The 8,137-nt window shown below is 31.6% G+C and overlaps 1 non-coding gene across 1 annotated transcript; it reads right to left on the reverse strand.

The window, feature by feature from the left end:
- Positions 1 to 7,660: 7,660 nt before the first annotated feature.
- On the reverse strand, positions 7,661 to 7,857 carry LOC145277231 (U2 spliceosomal RNA). Its single transcript, XR_013868126.1, has one exon. It is a non-coding gene; the product is annotated as a U2 spliceosomal RNA (small nuclear RNA).
- Positions 7,858 to 8,137: the final 280 nt, after the last annotated feature.

Genomic DNA, 8,137 nt, shown 5'->3' on the forward strand with positions numbered 1-8,137 from the left:
AAAAATATGTCATAAGAAAAATATATTTTTAGTCTTTACTTCATATTTTTTCAAAAATACTTAAAAGACATTAACAAATAAAGATAATTTTATGTAAACTTTTAAAAAAACTTTTTTATTCTAAACAATTCTTTAAAAATATGTATTTCGATTTTAAATTTCGCTTTGTTGGATAAAACAAAAAAATCTGCGTTCGCACCTGGCACGCGTCGGTTTTTTTTTTTTTGTGCTTACAAAATTTTGTTTTCGGTTTCACTTCTGGCTGATGCCACCCTAGTCCCGTTGTTTTAACTAACGTTCTACATCGCCGTCTTCTGCCCTCGTTGTTACAATTACCCCCCCCCCCCCCGGGTTACAATTTTTTACGACCGTTGTCACAATTACGACCAGGAAACACCTCCCCTGCTGTGATAATTTTTTTTACCACCGGGTAACGCCCACCACCCACACTCCGCTATCATTTCCTGCTCACATTTTTTTTTTTTTAACTTGCCTTGGTCTTTTTTTAAAACTTAGTCAATGAGCATTTTATGTCTTTACAATAATCAGCTTTCATATTTGTTAGCTCCTTACATTAAGTGGCTTCATGCCTTGTCCCGAGTAATTTCCATTAAAAATAAAAAAAAAACAAACAAACACGATACGATAATGTATTTATTACTATTAGTACCCGAATATTTGTTTAGTTTAAATTGACTTCGGCAGTCTTGCCGGTCTATAGCGAGAAAAGTTCACTGCAAGTTTATAGTAACGTAATTTTTATTTTAAAACTCTCTCCGCACACACACACACACACACACACACACACACACACACACACACACACACACACACACACACACACACACACAAAAAAAAAAAAAAAACTAACTTCTGTTTTAAAACTAGCCCGGCATTACCCAATCGTAAAAAAATGTGACAACGGCGTGAGGCAAAAACTTGTGATAACACGCTACACGGGGGGGGGGGGGATGGGGGGGCGTTGCCCGGCCGTAAAAAAAAAAAAAAAAGTAATAAAAATGACAGCGGGGGAAAAGGTAGGTTCTCTGTTCCCGATCATCAAAAAAGAAAAAAGAAAACAAACAAACAAAAAAGAAAAACCGGGGCTTGGGTTCCAATCAGCCAGAAGCGAAACGGAAAACAAAATATGGTAAGCAAAAAAATAAATCAAAAAAATAAAATGAAAAAATTATTCATGCTCAGCGCGAACTCGCATAACTGAAGTTAATAATCGGACGCTCTTATCGATGGGCCAACGAGAACGGAGATGCTACCACGTCGCAATTTCAGCTATTTAAAACGAAATATCATATCCACGATTCCCGCATGCGCGATTTGCAAATCGCGTCAAAAGCACAATTTTTATTTAACTTTTCCTTCAAACAAAACGATATTTCTACACAAAACAATAGGCGATTTCACAGATTTTGATGACAATAAAAATATAGGATTGGGAAATATTCGTTGATCATCATTGAATCCCGGGCAATATCGGATCTCCCTGCTAGTAATTTGATAAATAAAACATGGTTATTAGCATCTGTTTAATTATAAATTTACGAATTGATATGGGAGTTAAATTTCAACATTGTATAATGGGCGGACTTAATTACAACAGTTCGTTTATTTATTTATTATTAGTAATTATACTCTTCAAGTTATTTATTTATTATTAGTAATCATTCTCTTCAAGTTATTTATAATAACTAATTTTAATAAATAATTTTAATAAGCAATTGTAAGAATAAATTCTCATAAGAATTTATAATAAATAATTTTAATAAATAATTTTGATAAGCAATTGTAAGAATTAATTCTTATAAGAGATTATAATAAATAGTTTTAATAAATAATTTTAACAGGCAATTGTAAGAATAAATTCTCATAAGAAATTATAATAAATAATTTTAATAAATAATTTTAATAAGTAATTGTAAGAATAAATCTATATAAGAAATTACAATAAATAATTTTAATAAGCAATTGTAATAATACATGTTCATAAGCAATTATAATAAACTAGCAGTTCAGCCCGAATTTGCTCTTTCCTATGAACGTTATGTGCACATGTATGTTTATATTAATAAGTTTAACTTATGTTTAGGTAAGCTACATATATAATTTAAAGTGTTTAGACCAAAAATTAGCGAAGGAATTTTGTAAAGTTTGAAAAGGTGAATTCTTTTAACTTTTACTTCTTCATAGCCAAATGTTTGCCCCAAAACTGATTAAAAAGTTTGCTGCATGCATGAATACCTTTTATGTAAAATTTCAAATGTTAGACACAAAATTGGCTGAATAATTTGCTAGAGATCGCAAAGATCCAATATTTTGAACATTGACCAATTGGCAGCCAATATTTTGAACATTGACCAATTGGCAGCCAATATTTTGAACATTGACCAATTGGCAGCCAATATTTTGAACATTGACCAATTGGCAGCCAATATTTCGGCCAAAAAAAAATAAACGATAGAAAATTTTCCATATGTCTGAATATATTTTATTTAAAATTTTAAATGTTTGGACCAAAAATTGGTTGAGTAATTTAGTCATTTTTTTAAATATTGACGCCAATTTTGACTCCTTAACATTTGTTGTTTTGGACTCAAATAAAGTTAAAATGTTTAATCTATGTCCAAGTAACTTGCATCTAAAATTTGAAGTGTTTCGACACAAAATTGGCGGCGGAGTAATGTAGTGTTTTTAACGGTCAAATAATTGAACCTTGACTCCCTTAACAGCCAAATTTCTGACCGCCAACCGACTCTAAAGATTTTCCCAAATCTAAATACTCCTTATGAAAAATCTTGAGTCTGTAGACTGCAAATTGACAATTTGGTAGGGAAATGTACACACAGAGAATTTCACTTTTATAGATATATAGATAATTTAATTAAGCAATTGCAATACTACATTTTAATATGCCATTATAATAGGTAATTTTTATAAGCAATTATAATAATACATTTTTATAAGCAATTGTTTGACGCAAATTTTGACCCCTTAACATTTATTGATTTGAGCTCAAATTAAGTCAAAATGTTAAATACATGTACAAGTAACTTACTTATAATAAATAATTTTAATAAGCATTTTATTAATAACAATTAATAAGCAATTGTAATAATGAATTTATAAGCAATTGTAATATATATAATAATTATAATAATAAATTTTAATAAGAAGTTATAATTATTAATTTTAATAAGTAATTGTCATAATAAATTTTAATAAGCCGTTGTAATGATTAACATTTAATAATCAATTATAATAAATTAATTTTAATAAGCAATTGTAATAATAAATTTTAATAAGCAATTATAATAAATTAATTTTAATAAGCAATTGTAACAATAAATTGTAATAAGCAATTATAATAAATTAATTTTAATAAGCAATTGTAAACACATATTTTATAAGGGTTTATATAATGCTAAATTTAATAATTACTTTTAATAAGCAATTATATTAAAATTTAAAATTAATTTTATAAGCAAGTGTAATACTTAATTTTTAAACAATTGTAATAATAAATTTTATTAATCTATTGTAATAAGTAATTATAATAATAAAATTTAGTAAACGTTAATAATTAATTTTAACAAGTAATTATTATAATTAATTTTAATAAACAATTATAATAATTAATTTTAATAAGTAATTATAATAATTAATTTTAATAAGTAATTATGGTAATTAATTTTAATAAACAATTATAATAATTAATTTTTATAAGCAATTGTAATAATCAGCTGTAGCGATACATTTTAATAATAAACTGCAAAAAAAATATGTAAAAGTGAATGCAATAAGCAAGTATTATTTACATAATTGATAGTTTGTCTTCAATTCAAATCTTATTTTCGTTATCATCAATACATTAAAATGAACGAATGTCTTAGATTAAAGAAAGAGATTCCAAGATAGCAAATGGTTTTGTTTTCGCTACAATCAATTGCGCGATTGCCATATTTGCCAAGCGCTGAGCAAGCGGATCGTTTGAATAGGTGGCGAACATTACAGCTTATCTGCACGCACAGCTGTGCAAAGAAACGTTTTGCATACGTTATTGCAATTAAGACAACTTCGCTTAACGTATTTACTGATAGATTATTAGGTTGAAAAAAAAAATCTTTAATTTCGGGACAGTGATCATAAATAGACATTCATACATAAGACTTAAAAAATACCCACATCTCTATTTATCTAATGTTAATTGGTGCCTTCAATAAGTTTCCAGAATTTTTTCGTATGAGTACTCTTATTGATAGTACACACATGAAACTTTAATCTTCTTCGAAGTAATCTCCTTCGGCTGCAATGCACTTATCGTAGCGTTTCAACAACTTCTGGAAAGCCCCATTGAAGTTCTCTAGTGTGACCGTGTCAATGGGCACTGGTCACAGTCTCTTTCATTCATTCAATTGTCTAATACCGATGGCCTCTAAAGTTTTCCTTGAGCTTAGGAAATAATCAAAAGTCACAGACAGCAAGGTCTGGAGTCTAGGGAGGATGAGGAATTGCCTTGATGCCCATCTTGGTTATATAGTCTGTGACAAAGATGGAGGTGTGGTGAATTATTATGGTGGAAAGGCCACTAACCAGATTCAAAGAGTGTTGGCCTCTTCCGAGCGAATCTCTTCCTGAACTTCCTTAAAACCTCAACATCGTATTCCTTCGTCGACTGTTTGTCCAGTAGGAACCCAGTGCATGTAGATCATCCCTGTGCTGTCAAAAAAAGGTAGCAGCATAAGTTTCTGGATGAATTTGTTCTATTTGACCTGCTTGGAACTTGAGGGCCAGCATACTCCAACTAGCATCTCTGTCTCTTGGTTTCTGGGTCATAGCAGTAAACCCAGCTTGCATCACAGGTCACCAGAACATTAAGAACTGCGAGATCCGAATTTAAAAACTCGCCCATCTCCCTGTTGTCATGAAACATCTTTCTTTCTGGTTTTCTCTGAGCACGCTTGAGACAAACTTCGCGCAAATCTTCCGCATCTTCAGTTTCCCGTGAATAATTTCCACACTGACATCAAGATGTGCATTTATTGTCTCTATAGACACAAAACGGTCCTTATCTATGAAATTATTTATTTGACCAATTAACTCTAGTGTTCTGACTTTCTTAGTTTTCCCACACCTCTCATCATACCTTATAAATTCTCTGCCTTATTTAACATAGGCTATTTAACAAAAACCGATGCTCGGTTCATGCAAGATGGTCCAAAAGCAGTCTGAAGCATTCCATACGTTTCTGTGCTATTTTTCTAATACTTGCATATCGTTCTTCTAACATGTTCTCACGTCCAGATTGCATTTTTGAAATTCACCAGCTGCCACAATCAGGCTTTAGTAGAGTGTATTCCAATTCCTGTGGTAGCTGTTCATTTGAACCAGAAATTATTAAAAATACTTCCATGAGAACTTAAACTGCTTTTGCAACTATCAATTCATGAATCTGATGACGGCAAGTTAATATGAGAAGTTGACGTTTTAGTTTCTGTTCCAACAATGGACGCACACCAGAATTCTTGCCTGTGTTGCTAGCGGTTGTGTCAAATGACATCGATGTGACTCGGTCTGTAACGTTTCATTCATTAAGAACATCGATGACAGCATCTGCTTGGGCTTCATGAGTATCACTTCTCAATTGAGGAACAACAAGTATGTTCATAACACCCGTCTCTTGATAAAATCACTGCCAATCTGTCAACTTTTTCATTTCCAGAGAATGTTGGAAATTTTACTATACCAATGGACAGTTAAGGAAACGTTAGACAAAAAGCTTCTCTTTATTTCCTGAGCTGCTATTCCGCGGTGATGTCGTCGAACTTGTCTTGTAGATCCTTCATTCAGAGCTCCCTTTCTGGGATTTTGACCAAATGCTTCTGCAGCAGCTGCTAGGATGTATGTTGTATTCGGTCACTTTGGTTCCGTCAAGCGCAGCTGAAAGTGTTTGTTTCATGCTTGTTAAGGAGTAACTGGAAAATTGTACAAATGGATCTGCTCTTTCCGCATCATCTGAATTGGAAGGACTCCATCACTAGGTGTATCAGAATTCTTGTAGGAATTTTTGACACCCCCTAACACGGAACTGCGAATAAAATATAAAAAAGAACTCGTAATTTCTCCTTTAAAAGTGGGTTGTTTATTTTCTTTGTGGATTATACTTCCAAAATAAACTATTAAAGTTGTATAAAAAGTAATAGAAATATTATTTTCATATTTTTAAAAACAGTAATGAAATTAATTGAATTTTACGAGTTCAGTATTTTTAAACTTTTAAACTTTAAAAAGCTATCCAAATTTTTCTATTGATTCTATTTTTATCATATTTTCAGGGTCAACGTGAAATTGTATGCTCTTTCTCAATAAACTGAATATAATTTAGACAAACGTTTTTTTTTATTTCAGGGCCCCCATTTTCAAGTGTCTATTAAAAAGTAAATAATTAATTTACTCACCAAAGTGTGATATATCACAAATTGAAGATAAAATATCAATAAATAATATATTCAAATAAAAAAGTAGTGTTTTTTTAAAAAATTTACCTGTAAAGTCCGAAGTTTAAAACCTTTTTTTGTTTAAACACGTTGTTTGTTTTTTCTTTTGTTTTGTTTTTTTTTTAAATGAAACCTTGGTCCTTGCTCCTTTAATTGAAAAAAGAATAGGGATTGAATTACATTTTTCGAGGAGTTATAAGCTTGGAAAGACGGGGTGGAATTATTCAATATTTTTCACGAAATTTCTGACACATCTACTCCATCACTATATTCTTTGTTTAACATATTATGCTACAATAAAAACCGATGCTCGGTTCATACAAGATGGAATAGATTATTCATGTTTCTGCAAGATATTTTCTCTCCAAACGTCTACATTCAACTTAATGTAACTTCAAATCAAAAAGACCCACGCAAGCTCTTCTGCCTTTCTCACGTTATGCTTCTAGAATTTTTTGTATTCATCAATCTTGATTATACCCACGGCATCAGCATGTGTAACATCGAATTAATCATTAAGTGAATCTGCAAATTAACTTCTTTAACTTTCCAAGTATTTGTCTTCCTGAAACAGTTCTTTTTCAGTAATTTTCATTTATTATGTAAGTCTTTCACTTTGATAATGATGTTGGAGTCCGGCCATGTGGGTGTTCAAGCTTTAGCCCAGGACTTCAGCAACTGAGATGATCTAGCATAAGCACCGCACCGTCTTGTATTAAGAGTTTCTGATTTTTATGCAAATCGAAAATTCTTGTGAGAACTTACCGTTTACTATATTACTCCTAGTTATGCATTCAGATGCTGAACCAATAAACCCGATGCAATGTTCGTTATATGCATGATTGGTAAATTTAGTAATTCTATGAAGTGAACAAGGCCGATAGTCATTAGTCGCGTGCTTTCGTGTAATGAATGAATGCGTGAATGTAGGACTGACATTAAATTCTTGAAGATAAACTAAAATGGCCGAAAAATGGGCTGAAAGGACTTAAATAAATAAAAACTAAATGACTTAGAATGACTTTAATGAACTTAAGGATGAATTAAATGACCTTAATAATAACTTGAATGCTTAAAAAATAACTGGAATCCTACAAAAACAACTTGAATGATCTGGAGAATGACTTGAATGGCTTTGAGACTGACTGGTTGTAAAGTGGGTGATCATTTTACATTAAATTAATACAGAAAAATGACCCCCCGCTTTATTTCACAAAAAATATTTGATTTAGGGAATTTGAAACGTTATATTAGCTATGTGGCCAAGGAAAAGTAGCAAACATAAGTACAGCATGTAGTAAGAACAGATACTACACTTTGATCTTGGCCAAAAAGCCAAGAAAAGGGTATTTATTTGCTTCCCTACCGAGCAAATTAAGCACAAGGCCGATTTTTAATGTGAGGAGTGAAGGGGAAATGGGGACCAACTCCCCCGGGTGTAGGGGAGCTAGATAGTGACAATTGGTATGAAGAGTTACCCTACATTAACCAAGGTCTTATATCTGGGGGCAAGGTCTTTGCTTGCAGTATCTGCCGGAACAGATACTACACTTTGAGATATTAAATCCTTTATTCATGTTAAAATACAGTGAAAATCAACAATGAGCAAAAAACTTAGGCACATGGAT

This window comes from Euprymna scolopes, chromosome 5 (genome assembly GCF_053919585.1).
Source record: "Euprymna scolopes isolate OS-2025 chromosome 5, ASM5391958v1, whole genome shotgun sequence".
Lineage (NCBI taxonomy): Eukaryota > Metazoa > Mollusca > Cephalopoda > Sepiida > Sepiolidae > Euprymna > Euprymna scolopes.